The sequence below is a fragment of the Tamandua tetradactyla genome, chromosome 3 (genome assembly GCF_023851605.1).
Source record: "Tamandua tetradactyla isolate mTamTet1 chromosome 3, mTamTet1.pri, whole genome shotgun sequence".
Lineage (NCBI taxonomy): Eukaryota > Metazoa > Chordata > Mammalia > Pilosa > Myrmecophagidae > Tamandua > Tamandua tetradactyla.
This window is the reverse complement of record NC_135329.1, coordinates 197,795,018-197,820,000: the sequence shown is the minus strand read 5'-3', so window position 1 is coordinate 197,820,000 and position 24,983 is coordinate 197,795,018. Positions and strand designations below refer to the sequence as shown.

General features: G+C 36.6%; 1 long non-coding RNA gene across 5 annotated transcripts in view; it reads left to right on the top strand.

Annotated features, from left to right (window-relative positions):
- The window catches only part of LOC143676576 (uncharacterized), a 45,718-nt gene extending 21,915 nt beyond the window's left edge, over positions 1 to 23,803 (top strand). For 3 of the 5 annotated variants that reach the window (XR_013172199.1, XR_013172198.1, XR_013172195.1), the window contains 3 exons: positions 1,445 to 1,693; positions 19,835 to 20,047; positions 23,556 to 23,803. This is a non-coding gene — a long non-coding RNA (uncharacterized LOC143676576). Of the gene's footprint in view, positions 1 to 1,444; positions 1,694 to 4,567; positions 4,661 to 7,278; positions 7,812 to 19,834; positions 20,048 to 23,555 lie in introns of those variants that run through there. The other 2 variants (XR_013172197.1, XR_013172196.1) reach the window with 2 other exon arrangements.
- The last annotated feature ends 1,180 nt before the right edge of the window (positions 23,804 to 24,983 follow it).

Sequence of the window (24,983 nt, the reverse complement as noted above, 5' to 3'; positions counted from 1 at the left end):
TTATAAATTATATGCCTGATCTAATATATATTTTAGATATAATATATTTTTAGATATAATATATATTTTAGGCATAATATATGTATGCCTGATCATACATATATTCTGGATATTGTAAACATATAATAATGGAAAAGGAACATTTTAGAAGGCTCTTAAAAAGAATTAAATAATATTTTATAAATATTAAAACTTTATTTTATTCATTGTTGTATAAAACTTAGGCTCTTAGTGATATATTGATATTAATTTATATAAATAATTTGTTATTGAAATTATAATTAATATTAATTTCACTCTTGTTATTTATTACTAATTGTATTTCAATGAGAGCAGTGTGATCAAACATGCTCCATTGTTGTAAAAACATAGGTTGTATTTTGAAACAGTTATTCGAAGTTCTGTGTCAAAGTTCTAATGAATTTCAAAACTAAAAAAATGCTTTTCAAAGATGCATAGATTCAAATCAAAGACAGATATATATGGCTGGATTAAACTATGATGTTCACTTTTAAATTCTATCCATCAATCATGCAAAAGTTTTATTAAAATTCGGCGGGCATGTTTCTGCATTCTCTTATGTCAATTAGTTTGTTTTGCAAATTAATCAGAATATGTTAAAGTTATTTTATTTTTTAATTTACAAGCCAAAACAACATACAAACATGAACATTCTTTTCTTTTTTTAATTAATTTTTGTAAATACCAAAAAACACCAAACAAATGCAAACGTTCTTAACTTTTGATCATTGCATTCTACATATATAATCAGTAATTCACAATATCATTACATAGTTGCGTATTCATCATTATGATCATTTCTTGGAACATTTGCATCTATTCAGGAAAAGAAAACAGAAAAAAGTTCATACATACCATACCCCTTACCCCTCCCTTTCATTGATTGCTAGCATTTCAATCTAAACTTATTTTAACATTTGTTCCCCCTATTATTTATTTTTATTCCATATGTTTTGCTCGTCTGTTGACAAGGCAGATAAAAGGAGCATCAGACACAAGGTTTTCACAATCACACAGTCACATTGTGAAAGCCATATCAGTATACAATCATCTTCAAGAGACAAAACATGAACTTTCTTAACATGCAAACATTCCATACATGCTGTACCATCAATGGCTCACAATATCATCACCTAGTAGTATATTCATGACCGTGATCATCTTTTAGAACGTTTGCACCACTAGGTTGAATTTTTATATTTTTAACCAATGGTTTGAAAATCCTCTGGAACTTTTCATTGGGAAGATTTCAGAACAGGTTACAAAGTTCTCTCCTAGGTTTGAGTGTAGCAGATATAAGTTTCTATAGTGATATACATAGTTTTCTTCAATAAGTTACTTAACAATGAAAATTTAAATACTTTTCATTGTTGCAAAATATAATTAGAATGTCTAAAACTGTCTGTCTTCCCCAACTATTCAGCACCTGGAGCATCCCCTGGGGTATGCAGCACCACTTTTAAGAGATCACAGCTGTAGGTGGTGCTCACAGTTGCAGGATGGACCCACGCAGACTGCTCACATCTGACTCTCCTGGGGCCATCCCTGAGCTATTGAGACTAGCACAGAGCATTTTACACTCCCGCAGGATAAACCTGTGAGTGTGCACACATGCTTTCATCATCCTAATCACACTAGTAGAGGAAGAACTGCATTCCATATTCCTTATAAGGTATGGACTTATTAAAAATTGTGTAAGTAAGAAAATTGATCCAAAGAAGTTAAGTTGATATATATATATATATAAATGATTTGAAGAGATATGAAAATGTGGAGAAAATTACTAGTAAGTCTTAATATTGATGGTAGGTTATGGGCTCCTTATCTTTAAATATACAGGATGGTGTGTTCCATGAAAACAGAATCATGTCTTGTTCCTTTCAATGTTCCATAGCACAGAGATGATCACAGAGCAGGCATTCAATGAATATTTGTTGAATGAATGAGTGAAAGAATAAGCAGCAGCATGCCTTTTGTGCACTTGCCTCTGACAGACCTCATATTTTTCTTTCCTATGCTTGCTTTTCATTGTTACTAATTTCTTTGATTGATTATTTACCTTGTTGTATTTCATGTATACTTGTAAGATGTCTTGAATCAAATGGTATTCAAATAATATATATTATTATATTACTGGCATCCTTTGCTGAGTGCTTATTTTTGTCAAGTGCTAGAAGTTTTGCTAAGTACTTCATAGACAACTTGCTTGTACAATTCTCACACAAGTCTTTGAGGTAGGTATTGCTTGTTCCATTTTACAGTGAAAATGAGGTGTGGAAAAGTTAAGTAACTTTCTCAAAGTCACACTGAGATGAAGTTGGAGAGAGAGAGAGATGATATTTTAATTCCTATCTACCTCTTTTCGCAGCTTGTGCTTTTAGAGTGTTTGCAACTGATTTACAATGAGATTACTTAAACATTTTGGAGAAATAAAAGGATTATATTTTTATCGTTTTGCAAATCCATGTTTTTTTCTAACAGCTTAAATTGTCTTGGATTTATCATTTTGAAATGTCCTTTAAGATTTTATCTGCATTTGAGCCAAGGTGCCTGTGTGCTGGTGTAAAAGGATTTATGTACCCTAGAAAAGCAATGTTTTAATCCTGATCCAATCTTATAGGAGCAACCATTTCTTTCAATCCCTATTCAATAATGTAGTTTGGAATCTTTTGATTAGATTATTTCCATGGAGATATGACACACCCAGTTGTGGGTATTAACTTTTGATTAGATGGAGATGTAACTCCACCCATTCCAGGTGGGTCTTGATTAGTTTACTGGAATCCTGTAAAAAAGGAAGCACTTTGGAAAAAGCTTGAGAATGACAACAGAGACATGAAGCAGAGAGCCCACGCCACTAGAGATCTTTGGAGATGAAGAAGGAATACATCCCTGGGGGAGCTTCATGAAATAAGTAGCCTGGAGAGAAAGCTAGCAGACATCGCCATGCCCACCATGTGCCTTTCCAGTTGAGAGAGAAACCCTGAACCTCAAACTTCATCAGCCTTTCTTGAGTGAAGGCAACCTCTTGTTGGTGCCTTTATTTGGATATTTTTGTAGAGTGCTTTAATTTGTACATTCTCATGACCTTAGAATTGCAAACTAACAACTTATTAAAGTCCCCTTTTTAAGAAGCCATTCTGTTTCTGGTATATTGCATTCCAGCAGCTAGTAAAATAGAACAACATGTCACATTATACTTGGATTACCGTATTAGCTAGTGTTCACCAGAGAAACAGAACTGAAAAGATGCATGTGCATGTAAACATTAAGGGATTTACTATAGCAATTGGCTCACATGACTGCAGGGATTGGCAAATCTGAATTCCATAGGGCAGGCTGCAAGTTGGGGACTCGATGGTGACACAGAATTCCCCAGGGGAAATTGGCTGATTGAAATAGAGATAGAAATTCTTTCTTCTGACTCCTGAAATCCTCAGTTACCCCTCCAACTGATTGTGGAAAAGAGTCCTATCATTGCTGAAGACACTCTCTTTTGTTGATTGTAGATATAATCAGCGATAGATACACTCAACTGGATAATGATTTAATCCACGAAATACATTCACAGTAACAATCAAACCAGTCCTTGCTGGAGCAAACAATCGTGCACCATAAACTAGCCAAGCTGATGTGAGAAATAACCATCACAGCTATCTAGATTATATTTAGCCTGTTATTTTTGCTTGGATTCTTACATATCTTTGAAAACAAATCATTTAATTTCTCCTAAGAAATTTCAAAATTAGCCCTGCTTATATAGTTAGTATCATTATCATGTGGGAAAACTAAAATTCACCCTTAATTTAATATGTCAATTAAATGGTAACTCCATCAATTTGAAGGAAAGCAATCACAAAACTGGACGGTGGTTTTCAGAATGATATCAAGTAGAATGTTATCTGGGGATCTCTAGATCTTAACACTTTTAGTTGGATATTCCAAATCTGAGTGTGAAGAATTTTTTTCATCTTCTGAGCATGAGTTTTTGTTAATAAGATTACTTATAGTGCTACAAGTTTCTCATTAAAAAGCTTTATCTTTTTCTCACTCAAAAGCCTTCAACTTGTCCCAATTTACCGCAATATAAATAGCTGCGTTCTTATTTTGAAAAAAAACAAAAGAACTTTTGGTCCTTTCTCTGTCCTTCCTCACCTCCTCAGTAACTTGTGAAGTCATCTGTATGCTTTAAGAGTGTCTTTGTGGAAATTATTCATCCTTAGAGAATTTCATGGTAATAACTATGGCCAAATTCCAGATAAATTAAGTGTCCATGAATTACTGCAGCCCTGATGCTCTGCTCATTATTGCTTGTGTGTCATTAGCATCTTGAATGGCACAGACTTTTTGACCCAGTGTGCTGCTCACTACCACCTAAGCCTACGCAATTTCAAGGAAAACCCTGTTTATTGTTTTAGATGAAACATTAAGTGATAAAAACATCTTGTAATCTCTCTGGTAGGTTCCATACTGTTTAAAATGGATATTAACTGTTTTTGTGTGTGTTTGTGTGTGTGTGTGTGTGTGCTTATGTGTAAAATGGAAGCATGAAGGAGACACCAAAACTGGTATTGCCAGCATCTCTGGACATGGGTCTTCTAATTTGTCATTGTTTGCATACTGGGTTTCCTGTGTAGGTAATGTGATCAAGAAAACTGTAAGTCAAGGCAAAGTATGGTTATAGAAAAAAGAAATGATGTATCCATAATTATAGATGTGAAACTGTGTGAATGATAAAAATGTGTCTTACTGGAGTGGCTGTTTCAGGAAAATACATCCTGTGCAATGTCCTTGTGTTTAAAACACTCTCATTTATTTTAAGGAGTTAAGTGCTTGTAATAGTGCTGTTTCCCTGTGCTAAGATTCATGTGACTTATCACATGAGGAAAAAAAAAGTATAGAGATGAGTTTGTTGGAGCAGCCACATTTTCTCAATTCTCCCTTAAATAACATGTTTTTGGATAGCTAGAGGGGCAAAGCAAGATACATAGAAACGGTTAAGTTCTTTCTTGGAATTCCATGGGAATTAGGAATCTGTAGACCGGAGTTCTGGCCTCAAATGTCATGATTGGACTATGACCTCCTATGGGGCTGCTGTTCACGGCCAGTTTCTTGTTTTTCTTTCTTCAGTACGTACATATGCCCGGAGGTTGTTTGTAATGGGAGAATTTTAAGAAATTCATAAATTTAAAACACACTCATACAAAATTCTTTTTGAATGTGTCATTCTGATAATTTCCCCCAAATTCACATAAAATAAAGCAGCAAAATAGCCATCTCCTTTTACTATTCTATCTTATATTTAATTTTATTGATCTTTAACTACCATACTAGGTTATATCATGAAGAGAGTAAGGTGACTTGACTAGTGAGTTTAAATAGACAACAGTCATCTTTTGATGTTTATGTCTTTGAAATAATGCACCTCACATTTAATTTCTGAGCAAACGAACATAGTCTTAAGAAGTAATACACATTTGTATGCCTTGATGAAAAAGTTTTACATGTCTATTTTAAAAAGTGTTTATATAATATGAATTGACTTGCTTTGCATATAAAAGAAATATAGGTTCTTCAAAGGGCAAGCATCTGATCTTTAAAACTGAGTTCATTGAGGTTAAACTGTGCTCAGGGAGTTTAAGGTAAAAAGGAAAGAAAAGAGAGATTATACCTTCCCTTATGGCAGGAAGAAGCTCATTTCCAGGGTAGAAACTCCTGAAACCCATAACATATGTTCCAGATCCAAGAAGTGATGAGTTCATGCATCATACTGGGAATTTCACTTCTGCTGAACAACTTGGGACTAGTTCACTCTCACTTATTAAATGAGGATGAAAATGCCCAAGTAGACACATGAGATTAACCAAAAAAAAATCCAAGTAATAAAATAATGATCTCTTTTATATTCCAAATCTTTTCAATATCACAAACTCAAAACTCAATGTAGGATAAACCCAGAGACACAAAGCACTGATAAATATTGGTCAAGCCAATAGCAAACCATCCAGTGGCATCCAAGCAGAAGGTGAAGATAACTGAGCCAGGAGTTCTTAAAGCTTTGTCATGTCATGAATGTTTTAGCAATCTGGTAAAGCTTATGGGCCCTTTCTCAGAATAAAATTTCTAAATTCATAAAATACATAGGATTACAAAGGAACCCAATTATTTTGAAATATAATGATAATAACAATAAACGACCCACCAAATTTGTGGCTTAGTAATATATGTGTCTATATTATTGCATAAACAAGGTCTAGCAGTAGACATAATAACAGCTTTATTTTGAAGTAGAGATAAATGACATATTGAGATATTTGCAAAGTTGTGATGTGATATGAAGATGTCTGTGATTTCTACTGGTGGCGATGCCATAGAGACTGCTACTGCCACTGTGATTTGTTCAAGGAAATGCTAGATTTCATTTAGAGGTTAGTGAAACTAAAGAGAGAATTTCTTTCCATTAAGCTTCACAGACTCTCTTAAGATCCATACTCATTATGTGGTCACTAACATCTACTTTAAAGCCCAATGAACTACTTCCTACAATAGTTCATTCAGTTTTTTGGTAATCATTTTACTGTTAGGAAGCAGTTCCTTAGAACGAGAAATATTTGCCCTCCTTAGCTTTGCTGAAATCTTTATGATAGAATGGGTTGTTTAGTGCCAGGAGGCAAGCATTTTGCCCTGAAGGGTTCTGTTTGGGGACTGGAGAAAAGAGAAAAGACAGTGATTTTCATTGCAGCCACGGCTGAGCTGGTGCCATCAAAATAACTTTTAATGATTCCATGTGACTGAGCCATCATGGGATAAAAAAAGATTCTATTGCGGAGTTTAGCATGTGATGTGTCTGGACCCGGGCATCTGACATAACTGGATTTGAATTCTAGGTCTCGTGCTTTGAATTTCATGGCCTGCTGCAAGTTAATGTTTTTAAGCTTCAAGTCCTAATCTGAAAAAGTGGCAATGATAATATCCATCCCAACGTCTCTAATGAAAATTAAATGAGATATTGCAAGAAAACCACCAGTTCAGCACTTTGACTATTAGGAATGCTCTGAGCTGTAGGTAAGAGAAAGATCCAGCTCAAAATAGCTTAAACAATAGGGAGTTTTGTCATCCCACATAAAAGATCTGGAGGTAGGGATATTTTAGGATTTCATTTATATGGTTCAAACAGGTTATCAGAGAGCCAGGTTTGTTTTTGTTTCCCCCCATCTTTCTGTTCAGCCTTCCTTATTATGTTACTTTTATCCTCAGGTTTGTCAGGATGTCCAAACATCTTCAAACATTATGTCTTTATACAACAAGCCCCGCAGCAAGTCTTCTACTTCTCGTTGATCAAGATGCATCACATGCCCATTCATATACCAATCACTGGGAAGAGAGATGGGATTACTACTATTGGCTTAAACTAATCACGATATCTCACGCTGGAGCTGGGAAGGGTCATCTTCTCCACATTCACCCCAAGTGATGGTCTCCTGATTACTGAGCAAAATTCAGGTTCTCTTACCAAGGAAGAAGTGGAGGAATGGATGCCTCACAATGATCAACAATGTCTGCCATAGTACCCTTCACATACTACCTTACTATAAAATCAAGAAAAAACAAGGATCATTGTTATATGGCCACACCATGACTTCACTAACTCCTTCCTATGTCTGATCTTGGGCAAGTCATTTTGAACCCTCTGAACCTCACTTTCTCCACCTGGAAAATGGAGGTGAATAATTAAGTCTGTTCCTTCCAGGTCAGAAGAAGACAGTGTGTGTGAAAACCATTTATTAAAAAAGTGCTCTTCAATTTTTATTTCAACTTTGTATTGTGATGAGTTTTTATGAAGAATATAATTGCTTCGCTTTTCAATCTCAAAGCTGTGGTTTTTCATGTGGTCTTTTAAAAAAACTTAAAAAATTGCATACTCTAACAGCATACAGAAATGTGTATAAAATATAAAGGTACAGCTTATAAAATTGGTATAAAATAAATACTTGTGTAATTCCTATCGAGATCATGGGGAAATAGAACATTGCAAGCTCCCCAGAAGACACAGGTCTTCATATGACCTTTAAATGTACATATATATATATATATTTTTTTTTTTGTATACAAGTAGTTTGTCAAAGTGTCAAAATTATCTCAGGTTATTTTGCCTTCTTGTTTTGATCATTCTTATCTATATCCTCCTATAGTAATCATTTTTTTACTGCACTGGCATTTATTGTGTTTGTTAGACATTGGCCCAGGTACAGTTCTGTCTCTTCCTGATGACACTCCTCAGTATAGCATTCTTCCTGTAATTAGAAGGTCAAATTGTTATTAATGTGATTTCTTCCACCAATTAACATGGCTCAGAGTTTCAGATTGTTGTGAATATCAGCAAATATTTCACGAACTTTACAAAATGATCTGCCTCTAAGTTTCTTTTTTTTAAACCACAGGAATTTGTCAGTGGTAGACAAAGACTTTTTTAGAAGAGCCAAGCCTTTTAAGATACTCTATTCACTTGCCTTTCTTCATTCTCATGACTATTACCTCTAAATTCGGTATTATGCCTTGATATTTGTTGCTCTAAAAATATTCAAGCAGTATTGGTAATGATTGGACTTGAGAACTTCCAGTCAAGATGGAGTAAAAGGTATTGTATTTACCGTACTGCCTAAAAACAGTTAAAATTCTGGACAATGAAATAAAAGCCATGAAGTCATTGGACATCAGGCAACCAAAGGCAGTATTTACTGATACAAAGAAAACAAGGTGATCTTTAAGAAACCTCAACACCAAGATTGTTGCTTTTAGGTAATTTCCAGACTGTAGCACAAAGAGAGAGAATCCAGAAAGAGCCCCCTAGTGTCTCTGAGTTGAGGCAATAGCTTGGGAAGCCAAGGCAGCCAGAGTTTATCAGGGAGATAAAGGACAGAGCTGAACTCCAGAGATCCACAGAGGGTCTCCCCTGAATATTCACTAAATTATTCACCAGCATATACATGTTAGGAAACTACCAGAAGCTGGGGAAAGAACCATTTGAAAGAATTAGAACAGTGTTTGGAGGTCACACAGGGCCAGGAATAGTGCCTGTCCCCAATAGCTAGAACAGAAAATCTCATAATTCATGGAGTATCAGTTAGAATACTGAGAAATGTCTTGCCTCAGTACTGGGAAAAATTAGTCCTAGGCTAAACACTGCTCTTGTCCTGAAGAACTAAGCTTTAAAGCTAATACCTAAAAGGACCAAACTAGTTTCAAGTAATTTCATTTTGCCCAAGCACACAAGATGAAGTTCACAATGCCTTGTGTGCCAGTTGGAGGCTGTTATGAACTCCAATAAAGCCATGTCTTTCTCCTGATCCAATCTTGTGGGAGTAGCAATGTTTCTTTTAATCTGATTCCATACTGCGGTAGAAACCTTTTGATTAGATCATCTTCACAGAGATGCAACAGGCCCAATTGTGAGTGTGGCCTTTTGATTAGATGGAGATGTGACTCTGCCTGTTTAACGTTGGTTTTGATTAGTTTACTGGGGTCCTTTAAAAGAAGAAACATTTTGGAGAAACCTCAGAGCCAACGCAGCCAACACGAGAACGAGATATTTGGAGATGCAGAAAGAAAATGCCCCCTGGGAAAGCTGTTTGAAACCAGAAGCCAAGGACCCAACAGATGCCCTGCCACATGCCTTTCTGGCTGACAGAGGTGTTCTGGACCCATTGACCTTTCCTGAGTCAAGGTATCTTTCCCTGGATGCCTTAGTTTAGATGTTTTTGTGGACTTAGAACTGTAAACTTGTTAAGGTAATAAATTCTTTTTAAAAAGCCGTTCATTTCTGGTATATTGCATTTCTGGCAGATTTAACAAACCCAAACACCTGGCATCCAATAAAAGATTACCAGGCATTCAAAGAAGCAGGCAAATACTACATATAATGAAGAGAAAAATCCATCAATTGAAATTTTCTCAAAAGTGATACAGTTGATAGAATGAGTAAACAAGATCACTAAAACAGTTATTATGACTATATTTTATATGTCCAGGAAGAAAGAGGAAAGATTGAGCAAGTTAAATAGAGACATGGAAAATATACAAATAACCCAAATTGACCTTCCAGAAATAAAAACTCCAGTGACCCCAAGATAAGAAAATATTGTGGATTTGATTAACCACAGATTAGACATTTCAGAAGAAAAGATGAATTAATTTGAAGACATAGTAACAGAAACTTTCTAAAATGAAACACAGAAAAAGACAAAGAAAAAAAAAACAGAACACCAGTGAGCTGTGGGACAACTTCGAGTAGACAAATATATGTGTAATTGTGCCCACAGGAAAGGATATGGAAGAGTGAGGCAGAAAACATATTTGAAGAAATCATGGCTGGAAAATTTCAAAATTTGATGAAAACCGTAATTTCACAGATTAAGAAAATCAAGAATTCCCAAGCACATGAAACACAGGGAAAATTACACCAAAGCATATTACAATAAAATTGATTAGAACCAGTGATTAAGAAAAAAAGTCTTTTAAGTAATGATTGGGCTTGAAACTTTTGTTTTCCACATCTTACTCCATAGAGGTATATACACATTTCTCTTTTTGACATACACACACACACACATACACACTTTAATTGGAGTGAGGTTCTTTCTAACCCCTGCACTTGGTTTGATTAGAACGAATCATTTGGTTTGTGTAATTACAGAAGAACAATTTCAATTTTAAACGTTAATTCCGCTAATCTGATCTGATTCAGTAATAGCTTATTCCCTTAACCATAAGAACTTAAATTCAAGTGTGACAGCTGTTTCCACGTTCTTGCCTGGGAACCAGGCCCCCAACAAATGTTTCACATGCATGTACAGGCCTTTAAACACTTGATGATTATCTATAGCAATTAGGATTCTAAGACATCTGGTGTCTCTGTGATTAGACCTCTTCTGAAAGTGTTAACAAATAAATTGGTGAGGATGATCAGTCTCTTTCATGGAACAAAGAATTCTTTAGGTTAGATAACCATATAGGAGCAGGAGAGACATTTTCTGTGATGGATGATGTGGGGCAGAACTATCCAATCATAGAACTTTAGCTCTGGAATAGATCCTAGAGCTCAGCAATCCTTCTCCTCTACAGTTACAAAAGAAGAACAGAAGTTCTAGGGGTGTTTGATGACTTACATTAATTCCAGTTCAGAAATCACTGACTTCTAGACATGGCTTCCTCCATTGGTCTCATCCTTTGGCTTTGCTTTCTGTTCGGTAACCTTGAACTTGACCCATTTAGCTTTAATTTTATGTATGTGGTGGTGATGGTAACACAACATTTAGAAATCATTCCATTCTACATATGCAATCAGTAATTCTTAATATCATCACATAGATGTATGATCATCATTTCTTAGTACATTTGCATTGATTTAGAAAAAGAAATAGCAAGATAACAGAAAAAGAAAAAAATGATAATATAGAGAAAAAATAAAAATAAAAAATGCAAAAAATATATATAAAAAACAGAACAAACAAACAAAAAAATACACACATTTTTCACATAGTCAAGTAATTTGAATTTTTTGAAATAAAAATCTTCATGAAAATATTTTTGGTTATTTATTATAACATGTAAATTCCCTTTATTATCAAAGCAAGTTGCTCACAGATTATTTTTCCATCAGAAAATATTGGTAGAAAACCCACAATTTCCTGAAAGGCACAGACTAAAAGTCTGTTAACTTGGCCTCTCCTAATTTTAATATACTCTCCAAATAACTGCTTTTACTTAGATGATAATTGCAGATTCTTGTTTCTAGACTACTCCTCCATGTGAAGCCAATTTTCTCCACTAATTTATTGAAAGATGGTAATGTTGATACAATCATTGCAGCATAGAAACTATGGAATAATTTATCACATTAGTCCGTAATTGTATTCTGAATCTATCAGGATTTATCCCCACAGAGATGGATTCCAAAATGCTACACAGGACAGAATAAAAAACAAGACCAAAACAATCTGTCTTCAAACTAGCTGCTTTTGAGATGTTCCACAAATGTGGGAATATGTGTTTCCGTTCCTGTGACTGGAGAAATCCGTCTTCCTCAGAGGCTCATTGCATTTTCTCCAATTTATATTGATAGATATATTCCAGACATAACATACAGTCAGAATCCACAATAAGTCATTTGCAAATTGCCACACCATACATTATTTTGTTACAGAAATGATTGGAATAGTACAAATTTTAAATTTATTGTTAAATACTGTCCATATTCCAATTAAAAAAAATATATGAACAGAAAGAAATATCTTTAATCATAGGATTACTGATTATTTTTAAATATTTGGAAGTTTTTTTGTTTTTTTTTTAAATTTTTTTTATTAATCAAAAAAAAGAAAAGAAATTAACACAACATTTAGAAATCATTCCATTCTACACATGCACTCAGTAATTCTTAGTATCATCACATAGATGTATGATCATCATTTCTTAGTACATTTGCATCGATTTAGGAAAAGAACTAGCAAAACAGCAGAAAAAATATAGAATGTTAATATAGAGAAGAGAATTAAAATAATAATACTAATAATATATATATATATATGAAGGAAAAAGAAAAAAACAAAAACAAAAGATACAAACACACAAACAAACAAACAAAAAACCATATTTCAGGTGCAGCTTCATTCAGTGTTCCAACCTAGTTACATTACACTTAGGTATTATTGTGCTGTCCATTTTTGAGTTTTTGTATCTAGTCCTGTTGCACAGTCTGTATCCCTTCAGCTCCAATTACCCATTATCTTACCCTGTTTCTAACTCCTGCTGGTCTCTGTTACCAATGATATATTCCAAGCTGATTCTCGAATGTCGGTTCACATCAGTGGGACCTTACAGTATTTGTCCTTTAGTTTTGGGCTAGACTCACTCAGCATAATGTTCTCTAGGTCCATCCATGTTATTACATGCTTCATAAGTTTAGTCTGTCTTAAAGCTGCATAATATTCCATCGTAGGTATACGCCACAGTTTGTTTAGCCACTCGTCTGTTGATGAACATTTTGGCTGTTTTCATCTCTTTGCAATTGTAGATAATGCTGCTATAAACACTGGTGTGCAAATGTCCGTCTGTGTCTTTGCCCTTAAGTCCTTTGAGTAGATACCTAGCAGTGATATTGCTGGGTCGTAATCCATTCTGCCATTCTATGTCTTTTGATTGGGAAATTCAGTCCATTAACTTTTAGTATTATTACTGTTTGGATAATATTTTCCTCTACCATTTTGGCTTTTGTATTATATATATCATATCTGATTTTCCTTCTTTCTACACTTTACTCCATACCTCTCTCTTCTGTCTCTTCATATCTGACTCTAGTGCTCCCTTTAGTATTTCTTGCAGAGCTGGTCTCTTGGTCACAAATTCTCTCAGTGACTTTTTGTCTATAAATGTTTTAATCTCTCCTTCATTTTTGAAGGACAATTTTGCTGGATATAGGAGTCTTGGTTGGCAGTTTTTCTCTTTTAGTAATTTAAATATATCATCCCACTGTCTTCTAGCTTCCATGGTTTCTGCTGAGAAATCTACACATAGTCTTATTGGGTTTCCCTTGTATGTGACAGATTGTTTTTCTCTTGCTGCTTTCAAGATCCTCTCTTTCTCTTTGACCTCTGACATTCTAACTAGTAAGTGTCTTGGAGAACGCCTATTTGGGTCTATTCTCTTTGGGGTGCGCTGCACTTCTTGGATCTGCAAATTTAGGTCTTTCATAAGAGTTGGGAAATTTTCAGTGATAATTTCTTCCATTAGTTTTTCTCCTCCTTTTCCCTTCTCTTCTCCTTCTGGGATACCCACAACACGTATATTTGTGCGGTTCATATTGTCCTTGAGTTCCCTGATCCCCTGCTCAAGTTTTTCCATTCTTTTCCCTATAGTTTCTGTTTCTTTTTGGAATTCAGATGTTCCATCCTCCAGTTCACTAATTGTAGCTTCTGTCTCTTTAGATCTACCATTGTAGGTATCCATTGTTTTTTCCATTTTTTCTTCTTTGTCCTTCACTCCCATAAGTTCTGTGATTTGTTTTTTCAGACTTTCTATTTCTTCTTTTTGTTCAGCCCATGTCTTCTTCATGTCCTCCCTCAATTTATTGATTTGGTTTTTGAAGAGTTTTTCCATTTCTGCTCGTATATTCAGCATTAGTTGTCTCAGCTCCTGTATCTCATTTGAACTATTGGTTTGTTCCTTTGACTGGGCCATATCTTCAATTTTCCGAGCGTCATCCATTATTTTCTGCTGGTGTCTGGGCATTTGATCAGATTTCCCTGGGTGTGGGACCCAGCTGGTTGAAAGCTTTTTCTGTGAAATCTCTGGGCTCTGTTTTTCTTTTCCTGCCCAGTAGGTGGCGCTCGTGGCGCTCGTCTGTCTGCACGGCAGTCGGCCCGGGAAACCGCGCGTGGAGGCGGGGGTCGCTGGCCACCCCGGCTTGGGAGAGTGCCGGTCCTAATTGCCCAGCTGGCCCGAAACGCCAAGCGTGACAGGAGGGCCCCACTATCCAACGATCCCAGTCAGACCGGGGAGCCACGTGCGTGGAGGGGACCCCAGTCGCCAGCCGCCCCGGCCGGGAAAACGCGCGCCCCTTGGGTATCTCACCGCAGCAGATTCTCCCTGCCCGTTCAGCTGTTCCAGAATGGGGTACGCTGTCTTTTTGGTCTCTGTCGTGACTCCGGGAGCTGTTTCGTATTGTTTCTGTTTCTTTAGTTGCTTTTCTGGAGGAGGAACTAAGACCCGTGCATCTTACTAAGCCGCCATCTTCTCCGAAAGTCGAGAATGAATAAATACTTCTTATGTATCCACCTCATTTGTTTAGAGATATTTTTAAGTAATATGGTTGATATGGAATATATCGAATGTAAATGCACAGAACAGTTTTGCATTTTGTAGGCTTTGCTGACCCAACACATTTATTCACTCACTCACTTCATTCACTCATTCATTCATTGATAAAGTCTCTTGATATGCACGAGATGCTATGCTTCTAGCTGTGTGGTTATGCTTCTTCCATAGCACTTTGTGTGCTAGTTCCTTCTGCTAGTCTGTGAACTCTTTAAGTGTAGGGATTGTATACAATACTTGTAACCATGTAGCTGCTATTTAAAGGTAGGGATTGTATAAAGATAAATTACAGATTTCCTGAGTCAGTAACCCAATATATATTGTTCCTCTTCCATTATTGTCACAGGTAATTAATTGTCATGGTCTTTAAAACCTCCCCTTTTCATCAAAGTAGCATTGTTATACACACTTTTTCTTCATTGAGAGAATATGCAATATGCTCTACAATGTTTCTAGTCGATCCAGTGCCAGAAGATAGAAATGCAGCTTCTCAACTAACTTTATACCCTGTTGATGCTCTATCAACTCTCATCATTTTCTACCCCGAATCAGCTCTATTTCTTAACTTGCCTATTTTTGATACTCACCACTCTCCCAGTTATCCTGAGGCAAAACCTCAAAGTCACGCCTACTCTTTCTACTGCTTCCTATCTAGTGTATCTGGGCCAAACACTATTGGTTTAATTCCCACATTATTTCTCTTATCTATCTCCTTCCTTTCCATGATTGCCTTCTTAGCTCATTTGTTCATTAAAAAAATGGCTTATTCTAAATACCTTTACTGAGACTACCAGGGATGACCAATATATGAGAGCTATACTCAGGGGGATAGTGACAAGGACTGGCCCACTGCTAAGAGTATTGTAGAAATTCTGGCTCTATTTTATGAAGTTTCTGCAGTGTTTGTGTATTTATGGAATTAAATACAAATCCCTCACAGAGAGTCAAATATTTCTACAATGTGACATCAATCTAACTTTCCCAGTTAACATCTCACCTCTCATAGGGATGTTGTACTTTGTGCTTCAGCCATATTTTCCCTCTCTGATCCTTGAAAACACATGCAAGGATTCTGGTCTCTTCTTCCTCTGTAAATCTCCTTTCTCTGCATGTCCTTCTATCAAATGCCACTCACACATCAGTACTGGCTCACACACCATCTCCAGAGTTTCCCGATTTCTCCTACCTGATGTGATCTCTCCCTTCTTTTAATTCACAGGGCATGTTTCTTGTACTTTTCTTATTTCATATTACTCCATGCTATAATTATATATGTACATAACAGAATTGTGTATATCATAGGTGGTTGAGGCAAAGATTGCATATTACTTATCTTTGTTGAATAGATGCTCAAAAATACTTGTTAGATTGAATTATGTAGGTGGCAAGGAAGAGTGTGAGCATCTGTTATGGAAAGAAGGCTGAAGAGGGAGAGTCAAGGCGTTAAGGACAATCTTGCCACCAATTAATTGCAAAGCCTAGTGGAAAAAAGGCTTTGTCTCTGTTTATTCACTGATAAATGGGGCTATTAGTACTTGTCCTGTTTATTTCATAGGATGGCAACAAAATTAAAAATTGATAAGAAAATACTTGGGAAATGTAGAGGACCACAGAAGTCTGTGGTTGATGTCAGCTGCATAGAAAGTAATGACTTTTGTGGGAAGTTTTAAAATGTATGCAGTGCAAAAATTTATACCTTTTACTAGTTTCTCAGTCGATGCTTCAAACTCGTGGAACTTTCAGGAGTTGTAATATAGATCCTATAAGATTTTTACAGATGAATTTTGATTGGAAAACATCTGCAAACAGTTCTTGATTTCGACTTAGTATAGAGAGCAGGTTCTTTCTCAAATTCTAGGTCATGTCTTATTTTATTGAAATCACATAAATTATACTGTGTTCTTGGGTACTGCTCCTTCCAACTAGGAATATTTCATCACTTACAGCCTTCTAAGTCTTCTAAGGTTTGACGTCAGTTTTTCTGAAGTTGGTTTCCATATCCCTCTACTACTTCTTTATTTTAAAACAGCTTTTTGGAGTTAAGATTTTGTTGTCGCTGTTGCTGTTTTGTTTCAAGTTAGCTTTCTTAAAAACAAAACAAGACAAGGATTCCATAAGGCCTCCAAGAAACCTTCCCTTACATCTCCTGTAATAAGGATCACTTAAGTAATCTAGAAGAAAACACCTATAGGGGAATTAAGAAACAAGGCAACTCTTGCTTATTGAGTAACAGCTGTGCCATAGCCATAGGCACCAGGCTAATTTGCATGCGTAATCACACATAATCCTCACAATCATTTCCCCAAGTGGGTGTTATTTTCCCCATTTTATGGATGAGAAATCTGAGGCTGAGAGGGATTAGACACATACCCCAGGGCAAGTCTTGATTCAAACCCAGGCTTGTCCTTTGATGCGTCCAAAGCCTAGACCCTTACTTTCTTTTCTTTCAATTTAAAATTTTTTTTTAAATATCAAAAAAACACCAGACATACGCAAACATTCCTAACTTTTGATCATTTGTTCTACATATATAATCAGTAATTCACAATATCATCATGTAGTTGCATATTCATCATCATGATCATTTCTTGGAGCATTTGCATCTATTCAGAAAAAGAAATTAAAAAAAAACAGAAAAAAATTCATACATACCATACTCCCTCCCCATCCCCCTCATCGATCACCAGCTTTTCAATCTAAATTTATTTTAACATTTGTTGCCCCTATTTTTCATCTCTATTCCATATGCTTTACTCGTCTGTTGATAAGGTAGATAAAAGGAGCATCAGACACAAGGTTTTCACAATCACACAGTCACATTGTGAAAGCTATATCATTATACAATCATCTTCAAGAAACATGGCTACTGGAACACAGCTCTACATTTTCAGGCAGTTCCCTCCAGCCTCTCCACTACATCTTGACTAACAAGGTGATTAGACCCTTATTTTCTAAGGTGCAATGCCTCTTAGGTTTTCTTTTATTCCAGAGATATTTCTATGGTAAATTCTCTGATGTTGACAATGGAATCCTCTGCTCTTATGTCTTTCAGTCCCTAGCATAGCCCTCTTACATATCAGGGGCTTAGTGAGTTAATGCGGAGTAAAGTTCATCAGGGGAAACTTTTCATTTTTACAAACTCAGTTATATCAAGTGCATCATCAGCCTGTTCTTTTCCTTGATCACTTCTTGTAAACTAATTTAGTATCTATCCCTAAGTTGTTCTATAATATTTTATCGCATTTACTGCAAGGACAATGTTTATCCTCCTTTAGACTTATAATCATGTATTTATAGTGGCTGCAGGCCATCAAGAATGTGTCCAACTTGATTATCTATTCTACTAAGTACAGCACAAAGCACTTACAAAAATTCCTGAAACAGTTCATAAGCACCTGATCTCTTTGGTACAGGGTTTCTCAACTGCAGCATTGTTGGTATTTTGGGCCAGAGAATTCTTCGTTGGCCAGAGCTGTCCTGTGCATTGTAGGATGTTTAGCAGCATCTCTGGCCTCTACTCATCAGATGCCAGGAGCACCCTTACCCCACGTGACGATGAAAAATGTCTCCAGACATTGCCACACATCTCCTGGGAGGCGGGGTGCAAAATCATCCTCAGTTGAGAACCACTGCTTTACTGTATAGTGAATATTGAGTAACTGAGAGGGTCTGCTTTTGTGAAAAAAATAAAAGAACAGTCTTCCATCTCAACAACAAAACCCAGACTTCCTAATAAAAGGTACATTTAAAGAAGCTTGAATGTGAGAGTGCTTAAAAATGTGGTTCATTTGATTAAATTTGGAGCATGAAACGAGATCAATAGGCACCTTTTCCTTAACTATATATAATTTTTACTGGATTGCAAATGAGGCAAATTTCATCCATCTTAAACACTAACATTTTGAAAAGTCTGATCCTTGACAAGGAAATAAGCTGGGTTGTTGGTTCTGATTTCCCCCCTGAAATTGTGCATTTTGATTGTGTTACTGAGAGTTGAGAATAAGGGCATTACTGACAAACTTTCAGGAAAGCATTGGTTAAAAGAGTTTCCTAGGCTGGTTTGTCTCTTCTTGAATTAATTTTACCTTCTTTTCATTCAATGTCCCACCTTCTTTTTCTATTTGAATCCATTGTCTATTTGACATGTAAAATGTACTTTACCCGTCAGGATGGTTAATTACTCCAAAGGGGAAACACCCCACGGAAGCCTAAATCTAGAATGCAAAACAATTAAATATCTATGTTTTCACTAAGCTGTCAAAGAAATCTAGTTTTCCCATCATCATTTCGGCAAGCCCCTTATTTTCTGCTGAAGGTTGTGCTTTCTGACTGTGTAAGATTGATAATGAGTGTACTTTCACAGCATTAATCTCTCCTTTTTCACAGTAGTTCTCAGTGGTTGCATGTTCTGATACTGGGAATGTCTTAATAATTAGGGGATTATTCAATTACACTGGATGTCTCATTCTTCAAGCATTTGACAAACTTTGAATAAAAATAACATATCTTTGGGTAATATGTTAAAGTTTGGTCAACACTATCTCATTTCATCTTTACAACAAGGTCCTGTGAGATAGATATTTTAATTCTTACTTTAAAGAGCAAAAATAAAAAAAAGAGGCTCAGCAAGTTTGAATGCTGAGCACAATGAGCCCCAGTGTTTACTGGTTTGTGCATTTGTTTATTTAATTATCTACTAAATATTAGGCACCTACAGTGTGCCCCAGGCAATAGTCTAGGCCAATGGTGCCCAATAGAAATCAAAGGCAGGCCAATTAGAAATTTTTAATTTTCAAGTGGCCACATTAAAAAAATTAAAAGATACATGTAAAGTCTAAGTGATATATTTTACTTGATATAATATATCCAAAATAGTATCATTTCAACATGCAGTTAATATAAAAATTATTAAAGGATATTTTATGTTCCTTTTTTTCTACAGAATGTTTGAAATTCAGTGGCATTTGCATTGACAGTGCATCTTCAATTTGGACTAGCCACCATTCAAGAGCTCAGCACAGCTGTGCGTGGCTTGAAGTTACAACTCTGGATAGCACATCTCTAGGCACTGAGGCTATGGAGATGTCCAGGATAAACTCTAGGTCAACATAAAACTTGCTTTCCAGTGAAAGAGTCAGATAATAAATGATAAAAAGTAAGTGATCGAATGAAATCCAGGATTTCTGAATCAAGATTTTCCAGGATACTTGATGCGTTGGCCAGGTCTTCAGACTGAACATTCAGAACTGGGACTGTAAATTGAAAGTCATTTGCAGGAAAATGGTCATTAAAATCCAGGGGTGAGCAGAGGCGGGCTCCAGGGTGCAGGTCAAGGTGGGCTTTTGGTTCATGAAGAGAGTGATCAAGTCTGAGGCTTCAGGAAGGTGACAGGTGGAAAGAAGGATGGATCCTCACATGGAATGCATGCTGTTGGGGGCCATAGAGGGTGGGGGAACTGAGGCTGGGTCTGGAGTATCAGGGCCAGGGTCCACCGTGGTTGTGCTCTTTCATGGTGAAATTGGCAGCCATCTGGGGGCTACCCCAATTCCATCCCTCCCTGCCAAACCCCCTGTTTGTAGTGGACAACCTTTTGCTTCTAATCTCCATCTAAGTGTTTCAAAAGGAAAAGGAAAGCCTGATAAGGATACGTCTTTCTTTTTTCGTTCTATGCTTTTAGAGAGGCTCTTTCTTTATATCTGCCATTTAAGATGATGAAAGGGCACAATTCTGAGAACAAATAAAGTAAACTGGTATGTCTTTTTGTTTATGGCTTTTAAGATGCTCAACCCAGCTTTATGCCATTTTTCTTGCAGAGTTTTTGTTGCTTGGTTTCTTTTTTTCCCTTGGAAGAGTTCCTTTTGATGGGTATCTCCATTTGTTCTCTCTGCACAAGCTGGTGCTGACTTCCATATGTCTGATTCCTTTTCATTGCCACACACACCTACTGCTCCATCCAACACCTGCCTGTCCTGGCCTCATTATCCCTGCCTTATCAGAGAAGGAGAAGAAAGGCACAGGGTATAGCCTAACCACAACCTCAAGCAGGGAGGTGTGGGTCTCAGCAAAACTGTTAAAAAGCTTTGCTCCATGTACTTGTATACTTCTTTTCTCCTTCCTCAATTTTGTCTCTTTCCTATCACCCCATGTCCTTTATTTAATGGAGTCTGCCCACCCTAAATGAATACTTTAATATTGGCATACTCTCATACTTGTCTCACTCTGGCAAAACACAGGCTGAGAGAGCATAATGATAAGAGGATGGTTAGACCATTCCAATGAAAGCTAAGAAAACTTGAAATAAAAGACTTGGATTGAATCTGAGACAGGAGGGAGAGGAGGCCCTGCTAAGTCCCCTCTTCCTGCCCGGATACTTAGCATGCAGCTTGGACTCATTTTGAACCTGCTCTGAAGCAGCCACACAGGAATATTCCAAGAGGTGCATTTTGCAAAGCATGTGAAGACCATATCTCAGCCCTTAGAGGGATTTGTCACCATTCGGCAGAGCTATGCGGGTGCTCCTGGCATGCACCAGGTCCTCCATTAGGGACTTCCTGGTTCATATAATGGGCTCAGCTGTTGTGCCAGAGGGTGGAACTGGGCAGACATCAAGTTGTCCCATGGCCCTGCTGACGGAGCAGGGTCCAATCCATGTTTCCTTTAGTGGGAACAGCAGAGCTCGCCCTGTGCTCACAGCGTAGCCTTACACAGCAGCTTCCCTTTCAGGCACAGGAATTCCTGTTTCCAATTAGGAGTCAAATTTTTTTTTCTTCCAAGTTGCAGGAAGGTGCCGGGTCCCTCCAGGGACTTCATGTTGGTCCCTCCTAGTTGTTTACACTGCTTAGCTACCAGCTGGCGGTATTTTCAGATTTGCAGAAAAGACTCACTGCATCGTACAGATTTCTGGTGGTGAGAAACAGAGCGCCCTTTATAAATACGTCAAGAACCACTCATTCCCAGGTAGAGAGGATGTGTGCGTTATGTACATGGGAAGGTTTGGGGCTCCCCTAGCAAGTCACACAGATTTCACCACCAAGGACCTCTTTCCTTTTCATTTCCACACTCACTCCATGTTTGGGAAAATTTGGAAAACGAAAAGCCCCCTTACATTTATTAAAGAATTAAAAACATTTTAAAACAATCGTTGCTCAGTGTCCAAAATTCAAATGGTGTAAAAGTCTAGACTAAAGGTGCAAGACCTTATTTATCTGCTCCCACCCTCTTCCTTTTCGGGCAGTGGCCACTGTCAGTAGTGTGGATTCTCTCTCCTTTTTTTCCCACTATTAATGCACTTAGAAGGCATGTAGAGAATATGTTAATTTCTGTCCATATATGTACATATCTCTCTACAGCTTTTGATCCCAGGTGGGAGAAGGCACACAGTATCCACACATGTTGTTGAAAGTTTTTTTTAACTCTATTATATATCTTGAAATGTATCTATTCCTTCCTCTTTGTAGTTGTATAGCATTCTATTATATGAATAAGCTATCGTTTATTCAGTCATTCCTTTATTGATGAGCTTCTTGTTTCTCCCTTATTGTACTATTACAACAATATTGCCAAAGCATGAACATCTTGGCCTGTATACCTTTCTGACATTAAGTAAGCATATTTTTTGCAGTATTTTAATTCATCAAAGACAAATGCAACTCCCAACCAGTCTTTCCGATTAGATGACATCATCACTATTATTGTATTGAGTTGAAATAATCCTGGGGAAAAGTTTAGGTGTGGGATTATTTAGATTAGCCGGTTCTACCTTCTTTGGGAGACATATTTGATATCTGTTAAGCTCTTTGAAATACTGAAAATAATCTTCAGACCTCCCTGCCTCACCCCCATGCCACTTCAATATAGTACCACCTTTGAGCACATGAGAAATTCAGGACCCCTAGTTGTGAGTGTATCCTTTCGACTCATATGACTCACTGGGGAATGAAATTTTCAGTTGATTATAGTTTTGAGTTGCAAAATGTAAAATAAAGAGCATACAAAATTTGACTGATTTCTCAACTGAGTTGTCTAATTTTGCCTGACTGAACTGATCTCCTTGATAAACTTAGTCAGCTATTTTTTTATCGACCATATGAACTTAGCCACATATACCAAATAAGTATACTACTAACTTCACTATTTTCAATCATTAATTTACATTGTTAAGCTAACCCAGTAATTTTTAGCTTTCAAAAACCAAGTGCTTCATAAATTATAATTCTACTGGAGTATTTTAATAATCCTGATCTAGTAGAAATAACTGTAATTTGAGTCCTATGGACCTGGATTTTGAATCCTGTCTACACAGTAGTCAGTTCTATAGTCTTGGGAAAGTCACTTGACTTTTTGGAGTCTCAGGTTCCTCATATGTAAAAAGTAGATGGTGATAATACCTGGTTGAACCCTATATTTGTGATGATAAATTCAGATCATGTTTTTTAGAAGCATCGGTTTACTGCTTGACATTTTAGAGGCTTAGTAAATGATAAGTATTATTATCATCATCATTATTATGCTTGGCTGAAAAATGGACCATGTGTTTATGTTTTTTAGGAAACAATATGACTGAAATCAGAAGATATTGCACTGATATAATAAGTCCTACTGTGATAGAGTTTAAAACTATCTTTACGATGTCCATGAGAAAATAATGTGGTTTATTTTCACAGCCGCTGTTTTCATTGGAAAAGCAAGATGCCAGAAGATTGGGCAGGTTCCCAAGGCGATGCTAAATGCTAGATGTGGAATCGGAACTGGGACTCCAGGGGGCCGACTTTCAGTACTCGGACGCTAGACACACTGCTCCTTTGAAGTAATGTGCCCCTTCGGATACCCCTCTAAAAGACTGGAGTGAGGAGAGGAGGTTGGTGGCCACGTGACAGTTGGAGGCAGGACCAGTGCTTTATATCTACAAACATTCTGGGGCTCAATTTCTTTCTTTTTTTCTCTTAAGTCTTTTATCTAAAGTAAAATGAGATTTAACAGATAATTATTTTATCTGTTTCTGCTGATGCATGGGAGCTCTACTTTTACATAGTATGGCTACAAAACAACTCAAAGAACAAAATATGCAGGGATGAGAAAAAGAAGTTGGCATATTCTGATATAAATATGGAGATACTGGTGCTGTGGGTTTTTAAAATTTTTTTGTGTGAAAAATAACATGTATACAAAAAAGTGATACATTTCAAAGTACATTGCAACAACTAGTTGTAGAAAAGATTTTAAGAGTTTGGTATGGGTTACAATATAATTCCAGAATTTTAAGTTTTTACTTCTAGCTGTTCTAAGATGCCGGAGACTAAAAGAAATATCAATACAGTGATTCAGCAGTCATACTCATTTGTTAAACCCTACCTTCTCTGTATAACTCCATCATCACCTTCAATCTTTCTCCTACTCTTTAGGGTTTTTTCCTAGTCCTTTCTAGCTTTTTCATGTTGGAAGGGGCTGTTGATAATATGGGATAGGGAGATTGAACTAGTTGATATTCTGGAGAGGCTGACCCCTTGCGTTTCAGGACTTATCTGGTCCAGGGACCCATCTGGAGGTTGTAGGTTTCTGGAAAGTTGCCCTAGTGCATGGAGCCTTTGTAGAATCTTATGTAACATCCTAGATGTTCTTTAGGATTGGTAGGAATGGTTTTGGTTGAGGTTTGGCAAGTTATGGTAGGTAGGGACTCAATTTCTTTAGGTCAGTAATGAGATTAGGGCTCAGTTGTTCTGAGTTTTGGAATGGGCGTGAAGCAGAATGCATAATAGAAAAGACTAGTCAAAGCTGAGCAAATTTACCTAGGGCACATAATAACTATAGAAGCATTGTTTCTTTGAAAAATGTTTTTTTTAAAATTTAGGATTCTGAATCATATCTCATTGCCTAAAATTTTATCAGTTTCCTTAGAGCATTTGACATTGGAAATGCACAAATAAATGACACTTCATGAGATGTTTTTCTAAAAAGATTTTCAAGATTTTTTTAAGTAGTATCCAAGAAGACCATTCAGAATAAAATATGTGGGTTTCCAGGGGCTTAAAATCAGTGTGCTTCAAGGAAATGGAAGACGGCAGCCCCATAAGAGTAGAATTTCATATTAACCA